The 24,005-nt window shown below is 42.8% G+C and overlaps 1 protein-coding gene across 1 annotated transcript in view; it reads left to right on the top strand.

Moving 5' to 3' along the window:
- Window positions 1-24,005, top strand: part of CSMD2 (CUB and Sushi multiple domains 2) — a 1,417,205-nt gene that overhangs the window by 958,475 nt on the left and 434,725 nt on the right. The gene's annotated exons all lie outside the window — the stretch shown is intronic.

Genomic DNA, 24,005 nt, shown 5'->3' with positions numbered 1-24,005 from the left:
AGAGATGTGTTTGGGTATGTGTGTGTGTGTCTGTGTGTATCTGTGCGAATACAGAAAAGAGGGGTCAGGGAGAGAGGGTTAAACATTGCATTAACATAACAGTTTGTGTGTGTAGAGAAGCAGTGGAAGTTCGACTATATGATAGGTACATTGAAAGAACTTAGGAATTCATTACAAGTTTGGCGGTCCGACCGTTGGACCGCCAAACCCACGAGGGTGAGGCGGCCATCATACCGGTAGCCTCACCCCGTCATATTACGATGCTTACACTGGGCTGACCGATGGAAACGTCGTATTACAATACTTCTGCTGGTCAGCCTGGCAGAAATAGTGCCACAGCATTGGCCTTGCCTCCCATAAGGGAGCAGACGCCAGTGCAATCTCACAACAGCACCCTCGGAATGCGCATGCAATGCGCACTGTCTGCAGACCAGACAGTGCGCATTCCGAGGGGGCTGCACCTCCCAAGCTTTAATTATACACTCTCTTAAACTGCTCTTTCCATTTAGTAGTGCATTGTAATCCATTTGCAGGACTATTTCCAAAGATATATTTTTCTGAGCATTTGCATTTTGTGGCCATCTGCTTAAATCTTCAAGAAATGAGAGCAGGCTGAACAAGACAAGCTGTCTCTCATTCATGCACTCAGTGGGCATGATTATAAGTCTGAGCTTGCTGAACCCATAGATTTTTTAATATACGTATCTTTTTACATAGTTATGATAGTTGAATTGTAATAAAAATTTGATAGTAAAATATTACTAACTATTCACGTCAGAAACAGAACAATCTTTGTGTCTTATTAAATGTTCTTGCAGCGACATCGGTTATTGAAACAATCCTTACTGCTCTGGTGCTTTGGCCATTTTGCCAAAGGTGCTTCTACAGGTACAGCCAGAGCAGTGTCAGAGAAAAGTAACTATAGTTTGGGCCACTATGATATCACAGCCATCTTGATCCTTTTTTGTTTCTTGGATACAAATTCACAAGGCCTAGCAAGCAGAGGCACTGTAGTTGGAAACTTGGTGGTTCTTCCGCCTCTTACTGAAGCAGAGGAATCATGGATACGATGGTGCTGTATGGTGAGGCTCCTACGCCACCAAATTTTAAATGTTTCCCTTTAAATTACGCCGAAGAGCTAATTCTTTATTTAAAATCCTATCAGCAACAGTGATCTTTTTCTATGGTAGTCTTCCTCTTAATTGTCTGAGCCGCAACACGTGTTCACGCTTCTTCTCTCTTACATTCTGATTAAACTTTTTGTCCACAAAACCTTGGTATGGCTTACTTTTTAAATTTACATGGTCTAGTGGTGATTCAGAATAAAGAGATCTGAGATGCATTGCTTCCTTCAACTCCTGACTTCACTGTGGCATGCTGGCTAAATCTTTTCAACCATAACTACCTAAACCAGAAGTACATAGAAACGGGCGAAGCAATGTTAAGAAGTGCAGTATCGTTTTTTAATATTTACCTTTTTAACCAAAAATTGTGCTTGTTGTTTTCACATGGAAGTGAATGCAGAAAACTATTCAGACTGGCCTCAGGTGGAGATTAAAAAAAGGTTCAGTCAAACCACCCTCTTTAGTTAGAAGTTAGAGATGGATGTTCCAAACTCCTGCTTGACAAATTATCTGTTGAATGTTGTTCAGGTAGAAGGGAGTGCTGTTGAGTTGTTCCACCAGCCTCAGGTAAGGCCTTGAACTAGGGCTGAAATTATGGATCTTATGCTACCCCGGATCAGTGCAAACCCAGCCTGTTCCGGCCAACTGAAATTCACTCCTGTACACTGGCTCGCCAAATACTTGTAAGAGAAAATATCTATGTAGTGCCTAGACAGGTGGTAGACCAAGGTCCGTTACACTTGCACTGACCCTGAGCATCTGCCAACAGGTCTCATGTTCTTTTAATGCCAAACACTGGGCTGGGAGTTGGGCTTTTAGTTACTAATGCAAAGTTTCTAATCATTGAATGTTGCTTTCTATTTGAGACCAAAGGTATGACTTCATGCAAAGTCTTCAGAGAGTGTGGGGCCTAAGTTGGAATAACAAGTGCCATATATTTTCGAATTTCTGTCATTTTCTTTTTTAATACTGAAGTCACCATTCGTATTAACATGGGTTTGCCATTTCTGCAAGCCTTGGATCATCTAGGTGTCCTCGTCATGGTGGAGCTGGCCTCAAATGGTCTCTTGATATATTATATTAATAAGGAAGTAAAACAATACAGTATTGGAAACAATAATTACAGCAAATGCCTCTATTTTACCCTAACCTGATAGTGTAAAAAACTTTAAAATAATTGTGATCCTCCTTGTCAATTTGACAGATTCGCCTGCATCCATTATACTAGGCTATACATATATATTGATTGTTTTACTTGGATTATATCGGTTTTTATTTACTTTTCTTATGTTTCACATCTCTCATATGTTAGTCTTCTATGGATCACTACAACTCCCCCAGATTTGGAGTATTGCATGCAAAGATAAACATCTGCAATGTGAGGCATATTTCTGTATTTGCTACCTTTTAAGACCAGACAAGAACTGCATCTGGTTCGAAAACACCCAAGCAAAATAATGCATACAGTCTGGTTCCGGTGGAAGCTGGTGTTGTCTTATATAAGTTATCCTTTAATTAAAATAAACTTCCACCATCTGTCGAAGGGCACCATGAGAAAGTATGGTCTCAGATTCCTATTGGTATTTGTGTAAGGCATACAGCTGTGCAAGAGATAATTGTAAATGAATAATGTATAACATGAGTGTTCAGCGAAGATCAGGAGGGAAGATTCATGACATTTCCAAGATATCCACATAAGACAAATTTACACGCAAGGAATTAGGTAGGATCTATTCCCAATGTTTATGGGAATCCAGATATTCTGACTTAGATGTGATAGTCTTGAACTATTGGATATCTTTGTGCACAAGCACGGTGGTGTTGCAATATACATTTTTTGTATTTATTGTATCACAGAGTAATCAGTTAGGCTATAAGGAGACATTACTCAAGAAATCAGACTGTTTGTGAAAGCTGTGTTTGGCTCTTTGAAAATCATCAATACTTTCATGTGACACTGGAAATGGACGGCTGTATAACTCACGAAGCAACCAAAATCACCACTGTACCAAGTTAATGCCAATGAGTAAGGGGAAAGGGAATAACATATAGATGAAATAATTGAGTGTAAGGGTAAGTGAATGAGGTTGCAGGTAAAGATGCAGAGTAGACACAGAGAAAGGAATTGGTTGAAAGAAAGAGATAAAGCAAGAGAATGAAGTGGCTGTCTCACTTTAGGCAAAAAGAGATAATGGAATTGTGAGAGAAAACCTGCAGAAGAGTGAAGGAAAAATGTGGAAAATGTTCCATGTAACATCTGCATTATCAGTTTCTACCCCAATCACATAAATTGATCTGTGCTGCATAGCTATATTTACACACATATATACATACAGATGGAGAGAAAATATAATGACAAGAGTCATTGATAGTTTTCAAGAGTCTTGAGAGAAAGCAAGGGAGGGAGAAGATAATGGAATGAGATGGAGAATGAACAAGAGAGGGAGTTGGGAGAAAGACTGATATTTTTCCTGCCTTGGACCATCAACTCTTCCAAGGTCCACAATTTTCCTTTTAATACTAAGGCCGCCTTTCTTGTGTGCATTAGAGTGTCATCTAATTAAGCCTAGAACAAGGCGTCCACTTTATGATAGGGGTAGGCCACAATGGTCTCTTAACGTGATATATAATGTTACAGAAGCAAGCCGGTACAGTAATATTACAATACCTTGTAAGGCATGGTGGCCCACATCAGGAAAACAAACATTGAAAGGCATGATTTACGTAGGCAGGCCTTGCAGCATCCCTAGACCAGTGGCCCAGTGGTAGGGGTTTCCAGGAATGGAGCAAGCTAAGGTTCTACAATAGATGGGGAAGCGTACGCTTTGAAAAGCGGGATCCTCATGGATTTAGAAAGAGGCTACTATTCCACTAAACTGTAAAGGAGGCCATAAAAGAGGTTATTGGTGTTGCTATCGCGGGACTGACTTTTTGGAATAGAGAAGTCTGTATCGTTGCTTACTCTAGTCTGGGAGGAAATGAGATTTTTTTAATCATAAGAATTTTCCTCTCATGTTTGTATCCCAAATTTTATTGGGTATTCTATTTACTTAGCACTATAAGGATGTAAATGTCTGAGTGCACCTGGTTATCCTCCATGAAACTGCGTATTAACACTCCTTGTGGAACAAAGTGATTGAAAATAATATGCTTTGCAGCGGTTGCTTGTAAAGCACAGCCTAATGTGTAGTGAACTGGCCCACTTTTATGTCAACATGTATCGTAGACTATTGTGTTTGAATATTGATTGTAAAACATATTTTAGAGGGTGTTCTGATATTATTTGAGTTTTGCTTGACATCGACCAATATCTACAAAATTCAGTGCATTTTCTGGGTTTGTAGATCTTCTTAACATCTTTTAAAATGAATGAAATAGCTGAAGGATCAAGCTCATGGCCAGATTCTCCATTGAACATAAGTATGGTCTGATATGAAATATTTCAGGGAAGGTCTAGGGAGTGGGAAGCTCCAGCACATTAGAGCAGTATTTCAACCCTCCACTTTCATTGATCTACCGAGGATTTCAACTGCGTGAGGATACATTTAGCCATGGCTGGAAGTGCTCTGTTCAATATTAGGCCATCTTGTATAGTGCAGCACCATATTTAATGTCACAGAAGTAGAATTGGTTTGTGCATTCGATGAATACATGTTTGAGTACAAAACATTGTTTCTGTTGTATATCAACATGTGCTGCTAGGTGCGATGTTTAGTTCCCCATCAGTACATTTGCATGTGCTCAGCTTGTGATGCAATACAAAATGGTGCGCCCTGCAATGCTGTATTGTCCTTTGAACTCCACATGTTTTGATGTCAAACCTAGGTAAATTAACTCAGTCTCCAAAGGAACTGAGACCTTTGTAGAGCAAAGGAAAATGACAGTGAGTAGGGTGAATACTGTGTTTGGAATCCCACAAGCCAATCACAGAATCTCTTTCAGGGTAAAGATATGGGGGCCTGACCCCGAACCCCCAGTTTCAGTGCACATACAATTTTGATATTTAGAATAATTAATACTATGTATTATATAAAATTCTTCTGCAAATCAAATGAGTAGCAATTATCATCACAGTAACGAATACCTCTGCAGTTAAAAATATTGCTAGTGGGAATAAAAGACCGAACCTCAACATTGCTTATCACTCATTTCTAACTAATTAGTCTCAAACTACCTGTTGTCTTTGGTATCATATTAGTATTATTCAGTTGGTTGCTGAGTCTTGTAATACTCACATACCTGTGGCCTTGAAGGTTTTTATTTGGTGTCCCAAACAACAGCATGCTTCTCAGTAACAGGTTTCTTTCGCTGCCCCTCCATCATTTACGAGATTGTACAGTATAGAACTTTCCATGTGTTTGTATGGAGCTGGTGAGGGCCTCCTTGCTTGAACACTGTGTTTGCAGCGCCAAGCTGAACATAATGTTCTCTTAGAAAGCACTATGTACACCATTAGCTATAGAATCTAGAAAGTGAGAGATCACCCTTTAGAGCTCAGCTGCAGTCGCTGCTAATGTTCAGTAAATAAATAGAAATGCTCTTTGTAGCTGAAGCAACAAAAGATGTGGTAATTTTGGAAACACACACAACATTCCAACCCGCTTGTACAGAATAATGTACAATTAACTTTGAAGCGTGAATTTCGTGTCTAGTGTACCTTGGCTAAGGAAGCACACCAACTACACCACTCAAATGCACAAACACAGACTAACGGAAAGCATAAAGCCTATGTAGGATATTTAACTTGCACAATGCACAAGCATTATTCTATCTCAAGGCGGGGCATAAAATAATATAGAACTGGACCCTGCATATGTGGAGTTAAAATGATAGAGAAACAAATACATCACATTTATATGTACATTTCAGTTATCAAAGGCAGCTATAGTTTTAGAGGAAATGTTGCGAATGCAGGATTGAGCTATACAAAGCCTGGCTGAACGTATCAGTGACATCCAAATATGGCTGCTAGGAGATGTGTGATCCCCTGCGGTGGCGCAGAAGCATTTCCCATAGCCTTGGACTAGGACTCCATAAACCCTTGTCCACCCACTGCTGTGATCTTATTGCTCTCAATACTTTAGAATGATTTTCACCGATTTATGTAAAGAACTGATGGGTATCCCCCACTGTGGTGTAGGTGTATCACAGTTCTATCTGCCAGGTGGGGAAGCTTCCAGTGAAAGTTGTGGGAAGGAGGAGCATGAGTTTTAGTCCATGGCTGAATCTAGAGCTGTTGATCTGAGGGCTCTGATGTCCCTGGCTGGAACAAACAGGCCTTGTTACAATGCTCTTCGAATATTCAGGTGACAGAGATTCGTGTTGGGAGGATACATCTACCTTTACATTGAAGGCCCTCTGACCATGTCCTTTATAAAGCTATTCTAGAAGGTGACTACTCTGATGGTTATATCGCTTTTCAAAATAAAGTGGCATAACATAGTTTATTACAACAAACTCGTATTTTCTTGCTATTTTATTATAGTTTTTTTTTAAACTTTTACCTCCACTTAACTATCTAGATGATGCTATCTTGTTGCTCTTCTACCTAATCTTTAGGGTTAAAATAATAAGAAAGTTTAGTATTTTCTTTAGCCAGATCGCCATGCAACTTATTTGACCTACCTATTGATATTGTCGCTGTTTCTTTAGTTTTTTGTAGTGATGTAACCAAATAGATGACACCATTCAATATACTGTTAAATGCAGTAACAACTTGCTGTTACTGCCACTTGTAGAGTAGATCTCTTTCATTCAGAGGCATACCATATTTGGCAAACGCATTCATGACAAACATCTCCTGACAGATTATCTTCATCAACATTTGTGAATGGCTGGCATTCTCCTTTTCTGTGAAATCAACCCGACAAATAACTGTCTTTAAGCATTTGTTTCTCACTGGAGCCTTTCCACTGGCTCGCCCTACTTTTCATATCATCCTTTGTTTTTTGTGTTTTGGGGGATGGGGGAAGTACTTTGTAACCCTTCTTCCCTAATCAATGCTGATTATCTCTCTCCTCTGTAACCCTCTATGCATCTCTTCCCCCTTGCCATCCAAATAACGATTTCACTCCATTCTGACCCTGGCACTTTCTGACCCTTATTTTCATTCTCTACTCCCCACCTCTTCCAAACATTTCCCTTTTGAAGCTTTACCCCATTCCATGTTTCCCTCCTACTTCTTATGCTTCCCTTTGTACCCATTCCATCCTTCTCTATCTCTCCTTTCTGCTTTTCCCGTCTTGGTAGAAATATTCCATTGGGTTTGCCATTGTTGCAATTATTCCCCAGTCAGACGCCTCTAGAACACTTTACACAACTCTAATGACACTTCAAGGAGTTCACGTGGTACAAAGACACGGAAATGAGGGCTCAGGAGACAGGAAAGAGGAGAACAGAAAATCAGGACAAAGTTACGGGAATGGGATGATCTCCCCCAAAATGCTTGAATCTCACTGGACTGAGCGGTAGTGCCTTGTGGGTAGGTTAAGCAGAAGAGGAAAGGTGGGACCAGGAGAGGCAGTGAAGGAAGCAGGAGACAGAATAAAGTGAGGAGGTTCTTGGAGAGATGAGGTGCTAAAAGCTGGAGGCCTGACAGCATGAGGATTCAGGGCCTGCATTGGAAGTAGACATTATGACAGACTAGTCAAGTACGCTACAGCCAACCAAAGCATCAAAGGCATCTTTTGCCTTTTAACACTGCAGTCAAATGACTATCCAAGTGCACACTTAGGTTTTTTTTTCTGGGCAGTTGTCTCTAGTTCTGCTTATAGTTCAGTCTTTAAAGATGTTGACTATCAGATGATGAATTTGTGTTCAACTTATAAATGAATAAATTACATCAAGGTTGTTTTTTATTGTGTTTTTCATAAAACATGGCTGGTTATTATATTGCCACTCAAAATCACTTTTAGCCTTCTTTAGTTCAAGGTTACTGTTATGAGGCAACAATTTTACATTTGCTCCTAAACAGGAACCTTGGAACTCAGAAATCTTTGTTGTGTGAAATAGTAAATGATTTGACCCATCCAGGTTTGGATTTTGTGATTTATTGGATGCAGAAGGATTCTGCAAAAAGTACATTAATGCTACAAGTCTATGAGCCAGTGGCGTAACACAAATAGATGCCCCCCACAGAATGTGATGAGGGCCTCCGAGTACCTCAGATAGCAGAGATAGTCATTAGCTGAATGGGGCTCTTTTGAACGGTTGTGAGCCCCCTAGAGTGTTAGGGACCAGCTTGCGCTACGTGGGCTGCAGAGACTTGCATTACATCCCTGCTGTGAACCAGAAGTTGTGCGCAGCAGTCACTTTTAGCACTGCAAGCAGTTTATGCTGCCACTACATAGAGACCTCTGAGAGGGGGCCGTGGCAGAGAGGATTTGAAGGCTAGCGCTGCCAAATGTAGAAGTGAATCTGCTATCTCCATAGCAACATATCAGGGGCATCGAACTTTAGTGAAACTGAGAATGTTTAGTGTAAGCCAGTTTGCTAGTGTGAAAAGAATTTTGGTCACTTGCATCTCAACCCCCAAAAATGATAATGCTAATCTGTACTTAAGCCAAAGATATATATCTCCACTTCCCCTCAACATTTAAGTGTTCTGGTTTAAAGTAGGGGTGCGCACATTTGTGAAATCGGTCTACTTGCAAAGTTGCATATATATATTTTTTTTTATTATAATGCTTCACGAGCTGAAAACGTCATTTATTTGGTACGACACCAGAATATTGTAAATACAATATAATTTGAGAGACGTATTGTAACGCAAATTTAATATCCAAAATAATATCCTGACTGCAATTAATAATAGAAAATTAGAAAATCTGCACCTAGTGGGACAATATTTTTGTAAATGATATTTACAATATCATATTTCTGCCAGACAATATATTTGCTACGAATATAGGGACTTCAGACATGTTTTGTCACAGGGGAGTCGTACGAGTCCTTTGTTCCAGTGGAACAATCATGACCTCTCATTCGCAAGTACTCCCTCAGCAGCAAGTGGGCGCCCAGAGTCTGGTGACAGCTCCCCATCCTCTGCCCTAAGCCCAACGCCACCTTGTGGCAGAGTGCATGGGCAGCCCTGCCCTCTGCACAATTCTTTACTTGCCCTCATTCCCCATCACTTCCACAGTGTTCCCAGTCGCAGCCACCACCCTGAGGCCCAGAATCCAAATTGTCTGTAACCCCGATCCCCCACCTCATACGTGGCAAAGGAAATTGAGGGTGGCAGACTGAGTCACAATATCCTTTTGGACTATATGTCAGAATATCTGTAACAGAAATGTTGTCTGGCAAAATATTCTGTCTATGGATTGTTTACAAAAATATTGTTCTATTGAATGTAGATTTTCCATTAATAACTCAAATGAGGACATTCTTTTTTAAGCACTACATTTTGTCACACAATATTTAGGCACAATATTCTGGTACCACGCCTGGTCTATCCGTACCAACAATCTCAGATGCAAGAACGCTAAACCACCTGGAACCGGCCAGAGTTGTATAATCACAGCGTAATAGTCCCCTGTGTAGGACTGGCATCCTTTGTGGGGTTTTACTCACTTCAACCCTACCTGGGAGGGGCAGCCTTTGTGGACTTTTGACTTACTTCAACCCTACGTGCAATTGGCTTCCTTTGTGGGTATCTCCCTCAATTACATTGAGCGCTTGGGAGCTTTAAACATTCTGCTGCCCCCTCTAACCACCCTTTTGAACCCAAAAGCATTTAAGCACTTTTGCCTTTTTAAATCCGACATATCTTGCTCAAGATAAAAATGCGATTTTTTTTCTGGATGTGGAATAATTTGCGTTCAATATAACCGATGTGACTTGCGCCTTAAGTTTTTTATATTGGATAATAGATTACCTTGTTGTCGCTATTCAGTCTTCCATGCCTCCTGTAGGCTTTCTGGATGAGGCGTGATGTATTAATTTCTAATGGGGATATGACACTGTATAATGAGATCCTAAAAGGACTGAAATGTACTGAACACTGTTCCAAGCACACCATGCTTCTTGCGCTTTTAATATATTTCCAATAGAGCTACATTACCTTGCTCAATTACAGCTTGGCGCTTGAAGAGACGGGACAAAATATCCCTTCTATAATTACATAGAAAGTATGCTAATACATAGGCGCATGCGGTGTTGAGTGTCACTTATTTTTTCGTTGTGTTGAAAAAGCAAATTCCACCGAATATTTAGAAACTAGTGGCGCAGTCTTTCTAATGCTTTCAGTGTGGTGAGACAACCCCAGTGCTGCTGTGACTGGAGCAAACAGATGCACTGCAAGCCCGTGGATTGCAAGAGTAAGGCCTCTGAATCCGATGTTGCTAACTTCCAAATTCACTCACTTTTAAGTCCTCCTTTCCGCCATCCACTTTCCTCTTGGCAAATGAGAGTGCCAAAGAGAGCCAACCAATGGTAAGTAATGGGAAAACGCCAAGCCCTTCTGTGTTCTTGGCGCGCCATAATATGCGTCTCAACAGACACATAAACACTTTATAGTAGGCGAGACCTTAAACGTCACCTGAGATATCTGCAAACCACATTTTACTCTAAAAAACATCTTTCACAAACTTAATTAAATGATGAAATTTCACACACCTCCACTCCAAACTCTGAGTAACTTTCCACAGTCTTCCAATCTACAATACAACACTGCCACATAAAACTGCCTTGCTCCCAGACCTGGTCCTGCCCACTCACAGATGCCTCTTTTCTACTCAAAATGTCCATTGAAACATCCATGGTGAGCCACCTGCTCCTCCAAGATTTTTGAAATGGGCAAACATTTTGAAATTCTAAATACTGGCATATCCATGTGTAGCCTATCTCCTTTTGCTTTCCCACATTTTAATTCTGAGTTGACGTCTGTAAGGCATAATATTTACAATATGTATGGAGTGGACTTCCACTATTGGCTTAGTTGGATCCGCCTTTTTCAGCTATTGGCTTAAACATTGTCAGTCACATCTTAGATTATGCCAGAGGGGTTTTCCACATCCATGCCATTGGTTGTTTGGTGCATCATTCTGCCGCTCATGGAGTGCTCGCAGTGCAATGCATGATGCACTGCTTAACATTTAAAGAGAACACTCAGCCATCATACCTTTTACTATAGTTAATCATTCATCTAATACATGATCTGTATAAAGAATACAATCGTTTTTCCTGCAGCAGTCACTGCCAGTATCATCGGTGCTATCAAGATCAAGACAACCACAAGTAAAACCACCGCCAGTGGCACACAGCCCCAATATCCCCATCAATCTTATCAAATAAGAAATACCAGTAATGCTACTAATGATATCACAGCCACCACTAACACCACCTGCAATCCCACCACCACGAAGACAACAACAGATACCATCACTACCCACAGTAACCCACCTTCAATGCCAACTGCATCAATACCCACAGTACCACCAACTGTACCACCACCTTTACTGTCACTAGTGCCACAAACATGACCACCACTCATACCATCAGTACCATCACTAGCACTATCATCCATACACTCACCTCCCTTAAAACATTATCATGGCCATTATGAATACCACCAATATAAATAGCTCAGTATAACCACCACAATACCTTTTGCCACCAAAAGCATCGCCATTACCATCACTACTTGGTTACCACTACTACCAATAGCAGCATCACAAACATCCACTGATACCGCTAACACCTCCACAACTACCAAAATGCCCACAAACACCAGCAAAATTCCAGTTCTTTGACAATATTACCATAGTGACAGAGCCTCCATGACGGACACCACACCGTTAAACCACCAATATAAAACTATACTACCAGCACTAACCCCACAACCCATAAAATGTCTCTAACCATATCAGCACAGTGCCCGTACCACCACCAACAATAACACCAACTGTGCCACCATTACTATTACTGCCAATACCACAAATACCAACAGCAATACCATAATCTACAATTCCATCACAATCAATACCACCACCAGTAGCAAAATAACATCACCACCAGTATTACAACCACCACTGATACCATCATTGCCATTTCCACATCCAATATAACCACCATCATGAATGAGATATTACCACCACCAGTAACCATCACAACCACCAATATTGCCATCATCAATACCACATTACTACTTACAATCCCACAATACTACAATATAACCACTACCAACTCAACCACCACAAAAATATCACCTCCAATACTACCATCATTGATAACCCCCACTTATACCACTAACACCAATACCACCAACCTATTACTAATACCATACCAACAATACCAGCTCCACAATACCTCTTATCACCACCAACAGCACCACTGTCACCATTACCGGCACCATTGCCAACGACACACTACCAACTCCATTACAACTATCACCACTGCCAAGCATTGACAAAGCAAATAGGTATAGCTTTAATGTGCAGGCACATGGAGACAAAGTTTCTGTATGCCTGTGAAACCGTCATATATGCCTCTGAACCTGCAGCTTCTTGGGCAACTATGCCTTTCTCGGGAGCTTGGCTGAGGCAGACTGTGTTTTCTCCCCGGTAATCCATTATTGTTGTTTGCTAAGGCTTCCATAACATTTTTGTCTGAGTTTTGATTAGGCTCTGGCAGGTTCCATTGATGCCTGTATAATTCTGCATTCCACATTATGTTTGTTCTGCGAATTGCTTGTAATTACGCCAGCATGTCACATCATTTAGTTGAGATGTTGTTCATGTAAATATCCTATCAAATCTGCTATTTTTACCTTGGAAAGTGTCATGTCATTTCCCACCGTTCCCTACTAACATTCCCTGCTGTGTTCATATTCCAAGTGTGCATCTTTGAATGTCGATTTCTAGTTCAGCGTAGCATCTACCAGTTGTACCACTGTAAAATCAAAGCAAATATTGCCTAATACCTCACTACTATGTAGAGCTCATGCACTCTTCTCTGAAACATCTTCCACTAACTGTACAGAAACTGAGCAAGGTAGAAAAGGCCCATACAATTGTTTTTCAAACGCCCATTCAACCTCTGCTCTGATGGCTCAGTCCAAACCACTTTCTACAACGAGATTGGCCACTTCTGGTCACAGCCGACATGTCCAAGGACCGACTGTGAGGTTTAAAGGTATTAGCATTGTCTAGCATCCATGATGCCTGAGTGCCCGTGCAACAACTTTTACCTGGGAAGGTATTAAGGCCTCAGCATTGAGACATGCTGGGAAACAGGTCTCTGGATATCTTAAGGACTTCTTGTCTATGTTCTGAAGTTAATGACTGTGGGAAGTACTTCTCCTGCAGTGCTAATTCGGGTACTCGTAAATGCCTTCGTGAATATTCCCCTCTGGTTCTCATTAAAAAGTATCTTGGAGTCATTTTTTAAGTTAATGTGTTGAATGAAGAGATGTTTATTTAGGTAGACATTTTTATGATGCTTTTTTAAGTACTAAACCTTGAGAGAAAGATTGAACCAATTCGGAACATAAGAAAGAATAATTTTGCAGTTTTCTGAAGATGTTGAAAAGTAATGATTGCTCTGTATGACGTAAATACATCAGAGAATGAATTTGTATTAATTGCCTATAGGAAGGGCCACTTAAACTATGTCGCAACAGAGGCTCAAATGAGTCTGCAGGATAATAAATATTAGGACATGAAACAGAACATTGTGTGGCATAATATGTGCAGCTAATTATGCAGAATATTGTGCAATTTGTATAGATTTTTACATGTGATCTCAATGCTATAAAATGCAGAGGTTTCTTGTAAAAAACCATCTACAAAAGTAAGGCCCATATTTATACTTTTTGACGCAAACCAGCGCCGGCGCTAGTTTGCGTCAAAAAATTTACCACCAGCTAATGCCATTCCTACACGCCATGCGGGTGCCTTATTTAAGGATTGACGTTAGCCGGCGCTGCGGGCTGGTCAGAGTAGAAAAAAATGACTCAAACCAGGCAGCAGCGGCGTAGGGGAAAATGGGGGTTGTGCGTCAAAAAATGGTGCAAGTCAGGTTTGAGTAAAAAATCATGGCTCAAACCGGACTTGCGCCATTTATTGATGCACAACCCCCATTGAAATGACTTGTGTCTTTGCAAAGACAGGAGTCATGCCCTCTTGCCCAATGGCCATGCCCAGGAAACTTCTGTCCCCTGGGCGTGGCCATTGGGCACAGTGGCATGTAAGGGGGGCCAAATTAGGCCCCCCATGCCACTTTAAAAAAATAAAAAATAATACCTACCTCAACTTACCTGTACTTACCTGGGATGGGTTCCCCATCCATGGGCGTCCTACTGGGGTGGGCGAGGGTGGCAGGGGGTGTCCCTGGGAGCAGGGAAGGGCACCTCTGGACTGCTTCCATGGTCTGAGACTATGGAAGTGAGCCCACAGGTCCCTTAACGCCTGCCCTCACCCAGGCGCTACAAAATGGCGCACATCAGGCTGTGCCCCATTTTTTAAGGCCCGCCCCCTCCTGTGCATCAAAATGACGCAGGAGTATAAATAAGGGGCACAGGCCTTTAAGTCATTTTTTGGGCGGGAACGCCTACCTTGCATGTCATTAACGCAAGGCAGTTTCCCCATCCAGAAAATGACGCACACGGAGGAATTTTGACGTCCACGGGGTCATAGTATGAATATGGCGCACGTTTTTCACCAAATGTACGTCAAAATTTTTGACGCACATTCGGCGCAAACAGAGTATAAATATGCCCCTAAGTATCCAACTCAAAACGTTATTCACAATCAATGCTTTTGTCTAGCAAAAAAGCATAGGGGTGCCATTGTATTGACACAGTCCTTTCTATTCTTCCACCCACACTAAAACAATGTCAGTGAAGCAAATGCGGTATCACACTAGGAAGAAAACAAATCCACACATAAATGAAAAGTGTCTGTCTTACGCTATGAATCTCAGCCCCATTTTAAAACTTGTCTTCTCAAGCTCAGCTTCTGATTCATTCTGTGTTGAATAGGTAGAACATTTAGCAGCACTTGTTTGAGCATGAAACAGCCCTGCACAATACTGTTATTGTTAGCAGTTTATCATAGATGAGCAATAGTCATCATGCAATGGAAGTCCACAAGTTGCCAAAAATTGCAACTATTGTGCCACTGCCAACCTTTTTTATCAGGGCTGAGCAACGGTCATCACCCATTGAATTCCAGTATTTGCCAAACACATCACTCCCTGTATGATTTCAGGTTTCCAATAATTACCACAGTTATGCTGGGGAGAATTTTATTCGCATTAGGAATGGGAATCACTCAATAAAATGCCCATGTATTGCCAGAATTACCACCATAGTGCCAAGGCCACAAGTTTCGAGGTCAGTAATGGATATCATCCAATGGATGCCCAGAAGGTTAAAGAATTGCCGTCCTTAGGCATTTTACCATGCTGGGTAATGGGCATCACCCAACGGAAGTCAAAATGTTTCCAAGAATTGCCACTATTGGGTGAGGGCTGGAATTGTGTCAAGCTCTAGAATGGTAATCATCCAATGGATGCCCACAAATTGCCAAGAGTTACCACTGTTTATAGCGGGCCAGCATTTTACCATAGTTTCAACACGTTTCGGAAAAAGGCATCATCTCATAGATGCCATAAGTTGCCAAATATTGACAACACTGTGCAACTGTCAGAATTTCACTATAGTCCAGACAGGCTCAGTACACTTCTCAAGCAAGCCATTCATACATACACACTCAGACATGAATGTGTGCACACACACGCACACATACCATCAACATTTTTCTTAACAATCTTCCATTACCTACCTGACTTCTGGTGGCAACTCTGGGCTGCCTCCCCATCCCTCATGTAGCCGTCTGCTTCTTCCCAGTTGATGCTCCCAGGAGGAGGCAAGGCAGTTGGAAGTGCCTCAGTCAGCCTGGAGAAAGGTGTAAGAGTATATGTTGAGGGCAGGGGTCAAGCAGGAGAGATCCAGGTGGTGGTGGTGGGGGAAGGGAGCAAGTGAGGCTGCCTTAAAGGAGAAGAGGCAGGGGGGTGAATATCGGAGACCCTGTTGGTGTGGGCAAGCAGGAAAAACTAGAGGATCTTATGGGAAGGTCACACATGAGTGTTGTCTGCCAAGTAGGAAAGACCTGGGGAGCCTGGTAGAGAGGGCGAGCAGGAGGGCCTTTGGTGGTAACATGCCTCATATGGTCAGGGGAAGGGCCATTAGATGTGCTCAAGGAGTGGTGGTGTAGTTTTGGTTGACGAGAAAGCCTACACTTCTGCCAGTAGCTTCCCCTCAGCCAGAAGGATCCCTTTAAACAAAGGATAGCCGGGAGACTCTTTTTTCTTTTACCCTGCAGCAGACCTGCCAACTCACATGATGCCACCATGTGTCACACGATCTTGGTTCCCTTTACACGGTCTGCCGGTGAAGAGCCAAAATCAAATGGTGGCAGCAAAGATGAGCTGGGACCCACTGCAAAGAGAGGCTTTTCAGCTTATCTTTAGAGGCTATAAGCAGCTGATGTCCTTTAAGGGGTCTGAAAACACCCCAAGACATCAGCAACAGCTTCTGCGATCCTTTGTTTTTAGAGTCAAGCCTGTGAGTGCATGTGCTAGCGCATGCATCTTGCTTGCTAAACTGTTGTGTACATAGAGGTATTGGAGCCCGCCTGTCACTTATCATTTGTTGACTTTTGTGGCACACTGCTTTATAGACTCATAATTCTTCACTGCAGGCCTGGCATCATTTCCATTCTGTGTGGAGCAGGGACCAAGCACTGATTGTTTCATCTTAATCAGTGCCTGTCCCCTGCTCCTGACATGACTGAGGTACAGTTTTGTTCATTTTAACGTCTAGTGCCCAGCAGGACAAACAAAATTGCAAAGTTTTATTTTTTATAGCTAACTTTCTTTTATTTTACCAAGTCGTCTTTTCTCACTTTGCACTCATGTTTTCTTTTGTTTTTGCTCAAGGCACTGTTCTTAAAAGATGACATTTATCTTGTTCTAAATATTGCAAAATCTAATATTTTAACACTTAATCATGCATCAGACTGCAATGCATCCCACTTCAATCCACCCCACTACAATCCACCCCAATCCACCCTGCGTCATCCCACACCAATCCACCCCACCCCCGTCTGATAGACTCCAATCCACCCCACTCCAATCCTCTCAACCCACCCCAATGAAATCTTCCCCACTCCAGGTCTCCCCACTCCAATTCAAAACAATCTGTCCCAATCCAAAACAATCTGTCCTAATCCAAAACAATCTACCCCACACCAACCGGCCTGACTCCAACCCAATACAATATGCCTCAGTCCAATCCAAAACAATATGCCCCATTCCCATCTTCCCACTCCAATCTGCCCCACTCCAATCCTGAAACAATCTGCCCCACTCCAATCTGCCCAATCCAAATCAATTGCCCCACTGCAATCTACTGCACTCCAACTCAAATCAATCTGCTCCACTTCAATCCACTTTACTCCAATCTACCTCACTCCAGTCCAAAACAATCTGCCCCACTCCAATTCACCCCACTTCAGCCTGCCCCACTCTAATTCAAACCAATCCGCCCCACTCCAATCCAAAACAAAATGCCCCACTCCATTCCAAAACAATCCACTGACTCCATCCTAATTCACCCCACTCCCATCCAATCCACCCCACTTCCATCCAATCCACCTCAAAACAATCCAATCCACCCAACTCCAATCCAATCCACCCTACTCCTGTCCAATCTACTCCAGTCACCCCTAATACAATCTTCCTCAATCCAATGTGCCTCACTCAGTCCAAAACAATCTGCCCCACTCCAATCCAAAACAATCTATCCCACTCCAAACTGTCCCACTCCAATCCATTTCAATCTGCCCACTCCAATCTGACCCTGTCCAATCTCCCTACTATAATCCAAAACAATCTGCCTCACTCCAACCTGCCCTACTCCACCCTGTCCCACTCCCATCCCAATTTTCCCCACTCCAATCCACCACAATAAATCCCACTATTATGCAGTCCAATCCACACAAATCCACCCACACCAATCAAACCCACCTCAATCCAATCTACCCCACTCCAATCCAATACATCTCACCCCAATCCAATCCACCTCGATTCTCTCCTCTCCAACCCACCCTACTTCTGTCCATTCTACCCCACTTCAATCCAAAGCCACTCTACTTGAATACAACCCACACTACTCCAATCTAATCCAACCAATCCAACCACTCGCATTCACCACACTCCAATCAAGTCCACTGCTACCCAATCCACCTCACTCCAATCCAATTCACCCACACCACCCCAATCCATACCACTCCAATACGATCCACTTTAGTCCACCCCACTCCAGTCCACATTAATCCACCATACTCCAGTCCAATCCACCCCACTCCAAACCACCTTAATCTACTTTACTCAAATCCAGTCCACCCCCTCCAATTACTCCACCCCATACCAATCTAATCTACCTCACTCAAATCTAATTCACCCCACTCCAATCCAATCCAGTCTACTCCAGTCCACCACACTCTACCCCATCCATTCAACCCCATCCCACCCCATCCAACTCCAGTCCACTACAATCCAATCCAATCCAGTCCATCCAGTCTACCCCACTACAATCCACCCCACTCCAATCCAGTCCACCCCACTCCAATCCATCACACTCTAATCCAGTCCACCACACTGTTCCCCAGTCCAATCCACCCCACCCATCCCAATTCAGTCCACCCCACTACAATACAATCCACCCACCTCACCCCACTCCAATCCACCCCACCTCAGTGCAGTCCACCCAACTCCAATTCCACCTGATCTAGTACACCCCATCCAATCTAACACACCCCACTCCAATCCAATCGACCCCATTACAGTCCAGTCCATCCCACGTCAGCCTGATACACCCCAATCCAATCCACCCAAACCCACCCCATTTGAATCCACCCCATTCCAATCCAATTCAGCCCACCTCACTCCACCCTAACCCATCCCACTCCAATCCACACTACTTATTCCAATCCATTACAGACTACTGCAATCCACCCCACTCTGTCCCAGTCCAATTCACCCCACCCCATCCCTGTTGTCCACCCCGCTCCAATCATCTCCATCCAACCCACCCCACCCCACTCCAATCCAATTCCCCCACTGTAATCCAATCCAGTATAATCTACCCCACTCCAATCCACTCCCTCCAAACCAGTCAATCGAATCCACCCCACTCCAGTCCAACCTAATCAACCCCACTCCATCCCACCCCACTCTCAGCACTCCAATCCATACCACCCACCCCACTCGAATCCACCCCAATCCACCCCTCTCTAGTCCAAGCCACACCAATCCACCCCTGTCCACTCAATCCACCCCACTCTACCTCAGTCCAATCCGTCCCACTCTACTCCAGTCCAATCCATTTTACTACCTCAATCCATTCCAATCCACTTCACTCTATTCCACCTCACTCCACTCTATAACACTCTACCACTGAACTCTACACCCCTCTACTGCAACTCTACAACACTCTACTCCCCCACTCCACTCTACAACACTCCAACAAATCCACTCTAAGACACTGTACTCCCCCACTCCACTCTGACACTCCATGCCACTACCTTTTAGCCATGCCAGACAGCAGCCACACCGGTATACAATGTGGCAAAACACTTTGCCAAAGCCAATAGCTCTTGTATAGGAAAGACCTATTCGCTTTGCCAATTATTGTTTTGTTTTAAGGGAGGAGGGTTGGTTGGCTTGCTGGCTTGGTGGTGGGCAGAGTGCCTGTTGGTTAGCGCTTGACACGAGAGCGTGCCCCCTTCCAAGGCCGCAATCCCTCCTTACACAGTGCAATATGTTTGCAAGCTGGCAGGTCTGCTGCAGGTGAAAACTTTCGAACAACTGGATAGCATTTTTTATTGCAATGTGCCCTAAATCATTTTCAAAAGGATAATGAACTGATTCGCTTCAATGTGCTGCTGTGCAACGCCATTAAAGTGAAAGCTAAAAATGTGGTGCTTGTATAGAACAGTCATTTCCGTGATCGATTCCTAATTATGGACTGGCTACTCGGGACGTTTTTATTTGCATAACATTTGTTATGTAATAACTGACACCGTTTAACAAAAGAGTGAATGGCACATGATATCATTTAACTCACCTTCGCCTTTGACAGTTGACAACTGGTAAAATGAAATACTTCGAACTTCAGCATAAAAATGTACCAAACCCACCCTTCAAGAACATAATGGTTTGTGAGATGGAAGACATAATTGTATGTTTTCGGCTTCAAAAGCCAATCATGATGCAATCGACCACTTGCAGTCTAGAAGCCTGTTCATATTTTGAAAGTGTGATTTCTTAATGTTATTTTCCGAACGTTGTACAATGAGGAAACAATGATATTTTTATTTTAAAAAATCCGTTTTTGTTCTTCCTGTGGAGTTATAAAGGCTGTGGCTACAGTTATATATCTTTTCTATGCTTTTTCTATGATACATCACGTCTCTAACAGCCATTCCGATGAATATTTCGTACTCCTTCTCCCACAAGCCAGGATAAATCCTGAGGCCTTTCCTCAGTCCGAGGCTTTAAGAATAAGAATGATTGGGTGGCAGCGTTTGTCATTCAAAATCCAAGGCACAATCCAGTTTGTTATGTTCATAATAAACAGTCATTATAATATGCTGTGGACTGGCCAGGTGCTATGTACGTGTGTACGATGCACATTATGCCTTAAGGATGCTTCTGTTTTTATAGGGAAATACTAGTGGGGCAGAAAAACAGAGCTGGAGTCTGGAGAAGGGATCGTGATGTCACAGGGTGCCGGACCAGTGCGCAAATAGCAGAGCTCCAGCCCAAATTACATTTTGGCCCACATTTATGAAGGGCCTAGTGCCAACTATTGCCACATTAGGATCATTTTTCTTTACACTAATGTGGTGATAGTGTGTGCAAAAATGCTGTGCCATATTAACAAAGTGGTGCAATGTGTGCATTGCACCACTTTGTAAACTCTTGCACCAGGCATAATGTATGCAAGGGGGGTGTTCCCCATTAGAGGGCGCGCAAAAAGGGCGCAGTGGAATTTATGAGATTCCACTGCGTCATTTTTAGCGGTATTTTTTTAATGTCTGTAGAGAGCAGGCGTTAAAAGAAGGCACACCATAATGTATAATGGGCCTCTATGTACTTTGCAGGACTAACACCAACATTTTGGTACTGATCCTGCAAAGTACAACAATAGAGTGGAAAATGATGACGCTATGGTCCCTATCCTGCCCATGGTGCGACGTATGTTAAATACGGCACACACATGGTGGCGTTAGGGAGGCACAATGGGCCGCAAGAAAAGTGGCGCTTCATGACATGAAGCGCCACTTTTCTTAAATCTGGGCCTTTATTTCTTGGAACACTCTTCTCACCACCTTAGAGATGCCAGTTTTCAGGCCTGTGACAGTAGTTTGGCGCCACCTGCAGATGACGCCCTCTGGCAGCTGCGTCACCTCTCCTCATGCAAGCATGGTCCTGAGAGGAGAGAAGAAAATTATTACTTCACATCCTCACCAGTCCTTATTGTCATCCATTTCTGCTTACTGATCAAAGAGAGGGATTGCATTTTAATTGGTTGTGCATAACTCCCACGTCCTCACTTTAATCCCTCGAATAAATTTCTTTTTTAAGGCACGAGGGAAAGCGAGTATGACATTACGTCATATGACATTGCGTCATATGACATTGCGTCATATGACATTGCGTCAGAGAGTGAAAAAGTGAGAGCTATATTTTTGCAAAATAATTTACTCCCTTCTATCTTCAACCAAAGCATGACACATGTCCCTCATTCTGGGCCTGATTCATACTTGTTTTGGTATTCCCAAACTACGAGTTTATTTTATTAAACAGTAATTTTACAACTATGGAGACTCTGAAGTTGTGGCTGAGAACGCAACACTTTAAAAGCTAGGAGAGGGCGATCTTTATATGTGTGGCGTGAGAGCGTAGTCTCCAAGTCATAAAAATTATTATTAGTAAAATTGGACTAATTGTTTCTGAATACCAAAACAATAGTAACCTTACTCAAAAATGTGTAAGCTTACATTTATGAATCAGCCCTCATAAGCAAAACAAGCCTGAATAATAGATTATTCCAGAAGGGTAAAGTTTGACCATGGGAGAGAAATATACGCTGCATCCGGAAGGAGACTACTTTTAAAACACTTCTAATGACACTAGAAGCCAGAGCTGCTAAACCAGTTTGTGCCCATGAACCCTGCCATTTGCAAAATCACAATGTTTGCCACACAAAATGGCGTTGGGCTACGTACAAAACCCTTTTGCGAGCGAGAAACACACACAAAAGAGTTTTTGCAAATTATAATTCCGAAGGAATGTGAATAGAGGGTCCCATCCTAGTTACAATTTCCGGTGGTTTGTATCTTGTAGCATCAGCTTGGCCCCGTAGCAAATTGTCCTCTTCCTCTGCTGCTCAATGCCAGAGAAGATCTTCCTTGTTATATTGTATACAGCAGGCGCGGCACTTTCTGTAGGGATCAGTGTAGAAAAGGGGCCTGCCAGGCCTAGCCCAGCTCTGGGAAGAGATAGGAGTGCAGTGCAACTGGGGCGGACGCCCAGGAGTCGGCCTGTGCGTCTGCTCCCAAGTCTCCCCTCTGCTGCATTCGACCTCCTCCTGCCAGGCCCTGCTCGTCCCAGAGATCGAGCACCATTGGCTGACCCAACCTTTATGGAAGATGTATTATGTTCCTGTATACAAGGATAAAAGTGATCTCCTCAAACACTTCTTTATACATTTTGTTCTGCAAGCAGGATCCTTGCAGGAGGTTTAGGATATTAACAGGGGGTACATTTACAGATAATTATTTCACTGAGGACAATTTAAATAGTAATTGGTTAGCATGAAAATTTGAGATTTATCTGCCCGTTTTGGAGCTATGTTGAACACCTATGGATAATGAAACCATAACCAGAGTCTTGAAGGTTATGTTGGCGTTTGGGCACATTTTGTTATGTATTTGGAACCATTAGTTAACGTAGACACGTTGTGTAATTGTGGTGAAGCAGTACTAGCTTGATGTCTAATGGGTGTGTGTGTGGTCACCAGTGATGCGTAGATTTAACTTCTGGTGAGTGTGGGACACCATTTTGTGTATACTCAACTTTTATGGAGTGAGTGGAAGCCAGGCTGAATTCAGAACACCAATGTGTAGTGAGGAGCATCTCTGTTTTGTGATGGCACTATTCTTGTGAAGGTGTCCCTGTTGTTGCATGGTTGGCACCTTGGGTGTAGGTGTGGAACCATTATACATGTGGGACACCTTTGTCTTTTATGGGGTACAGATGAAGAGTATGCAGCACCAAAATTGTGTGTGACACACCTTTGTTATGTGAGGCGCATGGTAGCTGAGCCGCTCACAAAAACATTAACTGTGTGGCATGGTTAGTGAGTGTTGAAAAACTAAAGGAGAGATGAATTGCAGTTGTGGTGGTGGCCATTAATTTTGTCTGTTTGATTGATTGATTGATTGGCTGATTGATCAGGACGCATTAGATTTGGTTGTTTGAGTATGTGCTGTAAATAAAGTCAGTAGAGACAAATCTGTGCCTCTTGGTATGAACTAGAGCTGTTGTCTCATCCAGGGGGCGGGGCATGAGCTGTGAGGATCTGCATGACAATAGAAACTGGAGGAACACAATGTGAGCGTTCGCCACTGCTTCCATGTTAAAGCCACCTTCTGGGGATGCTAAGCAACCTGAATATCTGAATACTCAGCCCGCACAAACACTACATGAACTGCACGTTGTCACTGCGGGTAAAGGTGACCAACATCAGTGTGGTGAACATTAGTGTCACTGAAAGCAGCTCAGTGAGTGAGCATATCAACGATACACTTT

This window comes from Pleurodeles waltl, chromosome 3_1 (genome assembly GCF_031143425.1).
Source record: "Pleurodeles waltl isolate 20211129_DDA chromosome 3_1, aPleWal1.hap1.20221129, whole genome shotgun sequence".
Lineage (NCBI taxonomy): Eukaryota > Metazoa > Chordata > Amphibia > Caudata > Salamandridae > Pleurodeles > Pleurodeles waltl.
The sequence above is the reverse complement of the archived record's forward strand: the minus strand, read 5'-3'. Positions and strand labels throughout refer to the sequence as shown.